Consider the following 10,912-nt stretch of genomic DNA (forward strand, 5'->3'; position numbering starts at 1 on the left):
GCTGACCGACACCTCCTGCGCCAGTTTTGCAGAGGGTGTTGGGATAATGTATTGATAGCTGACCTGCAGCTTGAACGAAAGAAAGACAACCCCCCTCCATTCACTGAGCTGCTACTGCAGCTACGCATAGAAGAAGATAAACAAGCTGCCAAAGAGAATCGAATGAAGAAGCACCTTGGTGCATCAAAGCAAAAAGCCAACGTTCACCTCTTAGCAGCAAGCTCTTTTGAACCAGATAGCTCAGAAGATGATGTCACTGAGTTGAGACAGCAAATCACTCAGCTTCAGAGTCAGCTTACCCGACACCAGTCAAAGAAAGCAGAGTCAAAAGCATCTTCTCGTGATGATGAAGTCGCTAAATTAAGGAAAGAAGTAACTGAGTTGAAAAGCCAGCTAACAAGCAGCAAACCACAGAACTTCACAAAGACAAAGGCCAATGTGACACAGCGCGGTGCAAAGCGCCAAACAAAGACCAAAGCAGGCTGTCATTCAACTTCAGACCCCATGCCTGTTAACAGACCAAAGCCATGGTATTGTTTCCGTTGTGGTGAAGATGGCCATATTGCTCCCACCTGTGACAGTGAGCCAGATCCAGCATTAGTAGCTGAAAAGAAGGCACAGCTGAGAGAGAAACAGTCTTTGTAGGACAGTCAAAATGGTCCAGCCTCTGCCCAGCGTTTAAACTGAAGTCAGCCCTCGTTGCGGGACAAATGAGAGCTGAAGACAGTGAAAAGCGTCCCAATACTAAACGTAAAGGAAAGGAGAAGTTTTCAAGTACAAGATCCAGCAATGTGAGCCTACCAAAAGGACTTGTCGGAGCTAAATACACAGCTTGTGTGATCATCGAAGGACAATCTTGTAACTGCCTTCTCGACACAGGGTCCCAAGTGAACACAGTTTCACAATCGTTCTATGAAAACAACCTTCAAAACCTGGAGATCCATCCCTTGAACGAGCTATTAGAAGTTGAGGCTGCAAATGGTCAAACTGTGCCATATTCAGGATTCATAGAGGTAGACATTACGTTTCCTAAGAACTGTTTTGGCTCTAAGACTACTGTGCCAACACTAGCTTTAGTTGTTCCTGATACAGGCTCCAGTGCTCAGTCAACACTCCTGATTGGCACTAACACTCTAGACTTAGTGTATGAGGATTGCTCCAGAGCAAACACAGATGTCCACGCTCTCTCTTATGGCTGCAGAGTTGTTCTCAAAGTGATGCAACAGAGAAACAAGCAAAAAGAGAACAGCAGCTTAGGGCTACTGAGGCTACCTGGAAAGACCCCACAGTTATCCCTGCTGGTGAAAGCTGTTTGATAGAAGCAATAGCTCATGTTAATAGCCAAGCTTCAGATCGATGGGTTGTAGTTGAAGCCCCCACATTGTCTTCCTTGCCCGGAGGCATTTTAGTGACAAGTTGCTTACTTAGTCTGCCTGACAATCCATCCAAGAAGCTGCCTGTGGTGATGCGTAATGAAACCAAACATGACATAACCCTTCCAGCAAAGAGTGTCATAGTTGAAGTACATGCGCTGCAGGAAGTCGTCCAGGATAAGAGCAGAACATCCAATACTGCACACCAAGAGAGCTCCCCAAAGTCCTACAAAGATGTAGAGCTGAACTTAAACTTCGATGGCTCACCACTTCCAGCTGAATGGAGAAAAAGAATAGAAGAAAAGCTTTGTGCAATGCCAGAAGTGTTCGCCCTACAGGACTCAGACTTTGGCCGAACAGACAAAGTGAAGCACCAGATCAAATTGAGCAATGAGACCCCCTTCAAACACAGACCACGACCTATTCGTCCCCAATATCTCGATGCAGTACGGAGACACCTGCAAGAGCTGAGTGAGGCAGGAGTAATTCGTGAGTCAGAGTCACCGTTCTCCTCACCTATAGTGGTAGTCAGGAAGAAAAATGGAGATGTGAGGCTCTGCATCGATTACCGCAAGCTAAATCTGCAGACAGTAAAGGATGCTTATGCCTTGCCTAACTTAGAGGAGACCTTCTCTGCACTCACTGGCTCAAAATGGTTCTCTGTCTTAGACCTCAAATCAGGTTACTATCAGATCGAAGTAGAGGAAACTGACAAACCTAAAACAGCTTTTGTGTGTCCTTTGGGATTTTGGGAGTTTAATAGAATGCCCCAGGGCATAACTAATGCTCCCAGTAGGGCTGTAGCGATACACTAATCTCACGATACGATACGATACACGATATTCAGCTCACAATACGATATATATGACGATATTCAGCCAACGATACGATTCGATACGATTCGATATAATTCGATACACTTACATCATTTTCTGAAAGATTTTAAAGGGACAGTGTGATTTTGGTGACATCTTTGGTGAGTGTGACTTGGATTGAATTAATTCAACTGAAAACTGAAAGCATCAATTACACAATATATGGCTCTGACTAGACAGAGAGTCTACAGCTTGCAAATGCTGGACAAAATGAATCAAAATATGTGGTGAGAAAATTTGTTTCATTTATTGAAACAGTGCAAACTGTAGCTTACAAGCCTTTGAAACATAAGTACATAAAGTGCAGTATCACAATGGACAATGGAGAATTAAAAGGTGCAGCAGGTGGCCGCAGCTTCTTGAGTTCCTCAGTTAGCATTACCTTGTCCGGGTGGTAAGGTTGTAGGTGGGTTCGTAGGTTAGTGGTATTTCCAGAGTATTTCACGTTTGTGTGACACAGCTTGCAAACCGCAATAGTTTTATCTAAATTGTCACTTTCCTTCTTCTTTTTAAACCCGAAGTGCTCCCACACATCTGCTTTTAAGCGCGGAGGTGCTGGGTTAATGTCAGCCGCCATTCTCCTGAACCGCTTCGCACTCACCGCGAGAAGAAGACACACTAGATCTGTGTATCTAGAAATGCTCTACAGCGACACTAGCGGCTGGCTGACGTAATGGGCAGCGAGCAGAGTGCCAGGCGGAACACGGGGGATTTGAATGGACTTAATGTATCGATACTCGCGGCTGAAATATCGATACTTTCTCGGGCAACAAAATATCGATATATATCGCAGGATCGATTATATTGCACAGCCCTAGCTCCCAGCACCTTCCAAAGATTGATGGAGAAGTGTATGGGGGATATCAACCTCAAAGAAGTCCTTGTCTTCTTAGATGACCTCATAATCTTTTCAGAAACTCTTGAACAGCATGAGACACGTCTTCTCAATGTCATGAACCGACTGAAAGATTATGGCCTAAAACTCTCTATGGAAAAATGCAAGTTCTTTCAGAAGTCAGTGAAATACTTAGGACACATTGTGTCGGAACATGGTGTTGAAACAGACCCCCAAAAGATTGATGCCCTGAAGACCTGGCCTAGCCCAAAGAACCTCAAAGAGTTGCGCTCATTTTTAGGTTTTGCTGGGTATTACCAGCGATTTATCCAGAACTATTCTAAGATAGTAAAGCCATTAAATGACCTCACTGCTGGGTACCCACCCCTTAGAAAGAGCGACAAACCGAAAGAGAAACCAGGCCAGTACTTCAATGCAAAAGAGCCTTTTGGAAAGCGTTGGACTGACGGCTGTCAACATGCATTTGAATCCATCATTGAGAAACTCACCACTGCTCCAGTGCTAGGATTTGCCAACCCGAAGCTGCCATATGTGTTACACACTGATGCGAGCACAACTGGATTGGGAGCAGCCCTATATCAGGAGCAGGAGGGAGCCATGCGTGTGATAGCTTATGCCAGCCGTGGACTGTCGAAGAGCGAATCCCGTTACCCAGCTCATAAACTGGAGTTCCTCGCGTTGAAGTGGGCTGTATCAGAGAAGCTCGCAGACTACCTGTACGGCGTCTCTTTTACAGCTGTTACAGACAGCAACCCCTTAACTTACCTGCTCACCACAGCTAAGTTGGATGCAACGAGTTATCGCTGGCTGTCTGCCCTCTCCAACTTCAGATTTCAACTCCAGTATCGAGCAGGGAAACGGAACCTCGATGCCGATGGCCTCTCACGACGCCCGCATGCTGAACCTGTCAATGACTTAGTGTCTCAGAAAGAAGAGGAGCGAATTCGTCAGTTCATTCACCATCACTCAACTGAGTCTGATGAGTTCACTCGTCTCTCTGCCAAGACTGTGAATGCAGTTTGTGAGAAGCATCTAGTCTGCCCTCCTGTGAGAACCAGCCAGAGGAGTCCATTCATCCCTCTTGTCACATCTCTTGCCATGACGGCTACAGCTATTCCTGGAAGCTTGGAGAGCTGTGATGGTTTTCCTGTCATTCCCAGCGTATCAGAGGAGGATTTGGGGCAACAACAGAGAGCAGATCCTGCCATCTATGAAATCCTCCATCTGATGGACACTGGGGAGACGCCCTCTCCAGCTGTCAAGAAAGAGCTGTCCGACCTTCCCATCTACCTGCGAGAGGTAAACAAGTTGGAGCTGAAGGATGACATCCTCTACAGGAAAAGGCAGATTGGCGATGAAACTCACTACCAAATAGTCTTGCCCGAGAAGTACAGAGACATGGTCTTGAAAAGCCTCCACGATGACATGGGTCATTTAGGTTTCGACCGAACCATTGACCTCACCAGATCAAGATTCTTCTGGCCAAGAATGGCTAATGATGTCGAGAAGAAGATCAGGAGTTGCAGCCGCTGTGTTCGTCGTAAAGCCCTGCCGGAGAAGGCAGCACCGTTAGTGAACATCCAAGTTACCAGACCTCTGGAATTAGTCTGCATGGACTTCCTTTCCATCGAACCAGATCGGAGTAACACCAAGGATGTACTTGTGATAACGGATTACTTTACGAAATATGCAGTGGCAATACCGACTCCGAATCAGAAAGCTCGAACTGTGGCCAAGTGCCTTTGGGAAAGCTCCATAGTCCACTATGGGTTTCCTGAAAAACTGCACAGCGATCAGGGCCCAGACTTCGAGTCAAAGACAATCCAAGAACTCTGTGATCTTGCTGGCATACACAAACAAGAACACACCCTACCATCCCAGGGGTAACCCTGTCGAGAGATTTAACCGTACATTGTTAAGCATGCTTGGTACACTCGAAGCTGAAGAAAAGACCCACTGGCGAGACTTTGTAAAGCCCCTAGTGCACGCTTATAATTGCACTAAACATGACACGACCGGGTTCACGCCCTACGAACTTATGTTTGGGCGGCAGCCCCGGTTACCCATTGACCTTGTCTTCAATGTTCCATTGAACCGCAGGGAACAGAAGTCTCACTCCCAGTATGTACGAACCCTGAAAGACCACCTTCGGGAGAGTTACCAACTTGCCAGGACAAATGCTGCCAAAGCAGCCGAGAGGAACAAAGTCAGGTTCGACAGACGTGTCACTGAATCTACCTTGGATGTAGGAGACAGAGTGCTCGTCAGAAATGTACGCCTACGAGGAAAGCACAAGTTAGCGGACAAGTGGGAGGAAACGGTGTATGTCGTTGTGAGCCGGAAGGGTGATCTCCCAGTCTATTCCGTCAAGTCCGAGAACAAAGACGGTCCTCTCAGAACGCTGCACAGGGACCTCCTGCTACCCTGTGGTTTCCTGCCAGTTTCCAACGAAGAGCCTCCTGCTGTGCCTAAACCTCGAAGGCCAAGCACCCGTCAACGTCCGAACCCTGACACTGCCGAACCAGAGCCAGAGCCCAACTCTGATGAAGAGGATGACTTTGTCTATTCCTTTCAAGATCCAGTTGTCAGAACCACAAGGTCCACACAGGAATTTGTTGTGCCTGTGCCTCCCAGGGAAAAGACCCGTTCTCCTGTTGTACTTACCTGTCCAGATCCTGCAGGTTCCTGCAGTGCTCCAGAAGAACTGGGTCAATCCTCATCTGAAAACTTACCTTCATTGGAAGCACAACACACCCCTGAAGTGGAACCTGTGATTGTAATCGACCAACCTGAAAGAGAGAACTTACCTGAACCGTCAGCAGACCAACCTGCTGAAGAAACAGAACCTGAAACAGTTAAGCATAGCAACGTTTGAGTAGGCCTATCATTCTGCTTTACCAACTGCTATGCAAACACAGTGGGTTGTTTTAGCCAAAACATAAACTTGACCCCCTCTGCAAAAAGTCCAATTACTACTGTACAGTTAGGATGTTGTGTTGTCAGTGTATTTATTAACTCTCTTACACTTTTGACTTATCATTTATTATGTCATAGAAAAAAATATAAACAGACTTATTAAAGGAGTAAAGAATGAAGAAATGCTGCTGTAAATGGCAGTTACATGCCATATCCTCAGTTTTGAGTTTGCCAAATGTCACTGTCACTGCTCGAGGCACTAAGAACACCCCCACCTGCTTCACTCAATCGTTAACACAGTTAAAACACCCGCAATAGGTTTGATTTGGCTTCCAAATGTTAGATCGACTGTAGTTGCAACCATGCATGCTGCCAAAGTGAAACAGGCCGACACTGAATGACACTCAGCACCTGCTGATGCTCATGCTGAGCCATCTGCGAAGTGAAAGAGATTTGTGATGCCAAACTGTTTTTGACTCAGATGTTTCCTAGCATTCCTGTAAAGCGGGCCAGAAGCATATGCACAGCCTGCTGCCTCTCCTCCTCTAAAACTTGTCAGCTGTATGCTTTTGACAAGTTTATTTCTGGTCTCATGGTGAAACAGAAACAAAAAACAACTAAGCACATGATAGAATTAACAGCTGTTATTCCCGAGATAAAAGTAAAACTGAAACAAGAGCATACTAAAGCCCAAGTGGGATATGATACAGCCTCAGCTAGAGTGTCTTTTAACTTTCAGCTAGCAAAACATTGAGAACAATGATCAACATCACAGAAAGGGCATAATCCAACATTTTAACTATGCAGTGTCATCGACACCACCCTGCATGTTCATACAGATAGTAAGACATAGAATGTGTACAATATATGTTTGAACATTTAACAAGCCATTTCCCCTCAGGGTCAGACACCCCTTGGCCAGGTGCAGCTAGCTGCCGTAGGTTTGAGTGGAAAAAGAGATCAAGGAAATTTAATTTAGAGCATAAAAAGAGCTATTCCTTTGGGACGGCGCAGGATAATGAAGCAGTCCGTCAGCTCTCTATGAGGGGATTTCATTTTGTCAGGCCTGGTTCAGTTCTGCTCCAAACAGATTGGATTAAAAAGATATACTGTAGGAGGTGTGAGTCATGGTCTGTTCAGATGAGAAAAAACTATCTTTATATCAATTACCTCTGGCAGTGATTTATGGATTACATTTGTTTGTTTTTTTATCATTGCACAATGATGGATGAGTTTGAACTGTGTTCGTTGGTTTCTGTTTCTTTTTGGTTGATTGATACAGGGTTGAAAAAAGGCAGGTGGTTTACTGCCATATTATTAGCCTTTGTTTGTGACTTTTTAATGGACGGTCCTTCTCTTGAAGTGAATCTGCCTCCATGACAGCACAGCAGCACTCATGACCAGTGGCAGCAGCCCTGTGAGGGAACAGCTGACCCTCAGTGGACAGAGCTAACCTCCCTATATGAGAGGGCAGGGGCTCTAAAGTGGATGGACTCCATTAGTGGCACAATCACTTTCTCTTTAACATACTTCCAGGGTGACCTTCCGCCCTGCAATGACCAAGCCAAGGTCAGGGGTCAGGGTTCAGGCGAGGTACACATTAGCATGCAGGTGGAAGCACCAAAATGCATCATAATGTTTCTGGGGATGTTCGACTGCTATTCTGGGTGGTGATAGGCTAAACACACATCCTAAGGACGTGACCCCCAACCTCCACTTGGTTGTTTTGTGTGTGTTCCTTATAATTACTGTGCATTTTGTTCAGAGCATAATGGCTGACATCTTTTCCTGGAGAGCAAAAGACCCCATGAAGGGTAATATTATTGATCAGGGGTTCAAATTGCACAAGGAGCACAGTGCATTTATCTATATGTATTGAACACATTTAATTTGAGGTCAATAGAATATATGTTTTCAGAGTATATTCACTGTGGATGCACAAATGATAGACAAAATTAAGCAGGCATGTATGGCTCCTCTCTAACCTGGTGATCCTGAGGGTTTCACATTTCCTCTGCATGTCTCCGAAGAGCCCTAACTGTGGTAAGGGGCATTTATTGATTGACTCACGTTTATTGTTGTATCTCTAATGAGAGGAGCCAGAGTGAGTTGTTAATCATGGCGTTCTAATGCCTTATAATTGATGTTTCATTGATAATAGATAATACAATTCTTATTTCAGACTACATCAACACATAATAACAGCCTTTTAGCAGAGGCAGACACTTTTGCCTCTGCTGTTTTCTTATATACTGCTGACAAGGATTCAAACATTGGAGTTATGAGGCTGAATGAAGTGTCCGTAAGGATTTGTGAATGGACAGGATAGGGCTGTCAATTTCCTCTATTATCCCATTCGAATTTCATTCATTATTATTTTTTTAAATTCGAATTATATTCGAATATTTAATGGTCAATTTTGACTTATTAATATGTAATATTTATCTATCTACACACACTGTAAAAACGGGCTTATGAATTGCCACTGCCACTATGACATCGTAGTTGACTTGTTTTACATTATGTCCACTAGAGGGCATTTCAGTATTACTAATAAGTTTATTAGTAATCGTCATCTTGGGTCGGAATGGTGGCAGAGGGTGCAGCTTTTTCAGTATTATAATTTAGGACTGAGGGTGATTCACATTCACAGGAAAGTCCCATACGATGGCAAAAACAGGACAGTTCTCTGCAGGAGATCTTGCCTGGGGTGTTTGTTGTCACCTGATGAATACCCAAAGTGCCTCTGACTACTGGCAAAACATCTGGCACTGCCTCATCCACCCTGGCGATGTCAGCCTCTGATACCCAATGGAACTTGACACTCGAATTTGACTTTTCCAGAAAGGAAAACAATTCTTCAGGGTGTTGGATATCACCTCCTTGAAGCACAAATGCATCGGCAATCCTTTTTATTGAGCCACCAACACCATCTGGCGCCCCCTTTCCATGTGCCTTCTCTGAAAAGTTCCATGTCATCTCCTTAATGCCACGAATAAAAGGCAAGGTGCACATCAGATAGAAATTTTTCCTATTCCTATATTGCGTTAGTGGGCCATCACTCATGAAGTGCACAGTGGTGATTCTTGGATTGCGTTGGATGTCATCCAGCACAGGCTTCAAATGTGCCCATACTGCCCGCTCGTCATGTCTTAAGGAGTCAGATATTGTGGCATAAGCTTGTGACCCCTCTTCCGTGTAAGCCATGCATGTATGGACAGTGGCCTGTTTTCGACTCCCCCCCCAGTGGAAGTGCTGGACCTCAACATTCAGCTTACAGGCGTAGTTCTCTGAAAAGTCCATGTGGACTACAGCCTCATGGTGTTTTAGACTGTTCTTGACTTCTCTGCATTTCTCCACCTGATGAATCCACGTATACTGATGCTTGGCCAATCTGTCAAGTTTTTCATTGAAACTCTTCACGAGATCCGCCCACGTCCCAGTCAGAGTTTTCTTCACAAAATGTGAATAGGTTTTTCCATCAGTGCAGACCTTCTCCCTCTGCCACTGACTCCACGACACCTGGCCGGATTCATCTGGTAGGAGTGGCTCCATCTCAGTGTAGCAGCACTTCGTACACAGCCTATGCATACACTCCCGGCTTTTCATATCGCACACAATGTTGCCAAGTGCTTCAGTGGTACTTTTACTGGCTACAAGGCCACTCTGTGTAGTTTCTCCAGTAGGAGGCTAACATTTTCATGATCTAAGCAAGCACATGTGTTTCTGTCATTAGCCTTTGGCTCAGTTACATAAAATGGACGGAGACGAACAAACTGCCGGTAAGACACTACACATCCCTCTCCTACCTCTGCATTGTACTCCTTGTGGAGCTCTTTAAGCGACTTCGACAACACACGACGCTGTTCCTTAACCCTGTCCTTTGAAACCGTGTCCTTTTTTCCAGGTAGGAGACGGCTGTTTTCATCCCTAGTGAGGAACTCCACCACACTCCGTCTTCTTGCTGGCCCCTTCCTGAAAATCTTTGTTGATCTGTTTTTTATTTCTTTTCTGCGTTTTGTTATCATCAACCTGTTCGCTTTCTTCCGACATCTATCTGCTCTTCTCTTTTCTTTGACAAGGTCCCTTTTCAGCTGTGCTATCTCCTCCCTCAGTTTCTTTGTACGTTGCCCTGTTCGACTGCTGGAGGTGGTCTTCTTTGGGGGTTTATGAGGGGTTGAACATTGTTGGGATGGCCCCGGTGGTGTGGAGTGTTGGGATGGCCCAGGTGGTGAGAAGTGTTGGAATGGCTCAGGATGGTCATGGTGTTCGTCCACAAAAGAGTCTTCAGACACCGGTGTCAAATTCATCAATGCCTCCACCTGCCTCTTTTTCTCTCTGCATTTTTTCTGATGGAGCCTCCACTGTTCCTTCTTCTTTGCATGTGCAACTGTTGTCAGTTCTTTGACGGTATGGTAATGATTACCCTCTCCAGCTTGTTTCCTCTGCCGTTGCCTGCGGGTATACATAGGTACATTAATTGATATATATATTCATTCATAGATACATACATATATTAACACACATAAGTGTACACACACACATATGATACGTGTGTGTGTGTGTTTATTTATTTATTTATTTATTTTTAAATGTGTGTGTGTGTGTGTGTGTGTGTATACTGTATATAGTAAGTCACTGAAGACACTTTCCAGAAACATTGTGATGCATACTTCAACTCAGGCCTATCGATAAGATGCCTGCCTATACTGACATAACTAGGGATGGGTATCGTTTGGGTTTTTTCCGATACCGGTGCTAAACCGTTACTTTTAAAACGATACCGGTGCCTAAACGGTGCCGGAACCGATACTTTTTTTTTTTAAAGCATAAAACTACATTAAAAAGGGCTTTTTTTTATTGCCAAGGCAAATATTTTCTTCAAATATTTT

Source organism: Eleginops maclovinus, chromosome 19 (assembly GCF_036324505.1).
Source record: "Eleginops maclovinus isolate JMC-PN-2008 ecotype Puerto Natales chromosome 19, JC_Emac_rtc_rv5, whole genome shotgun sequence".
NCBI lineage: Eukaryota > Metazoa > Chordata > Actinopteri > Perciformes > Eleginopidae > Eleginops > Eleginops maclovinus.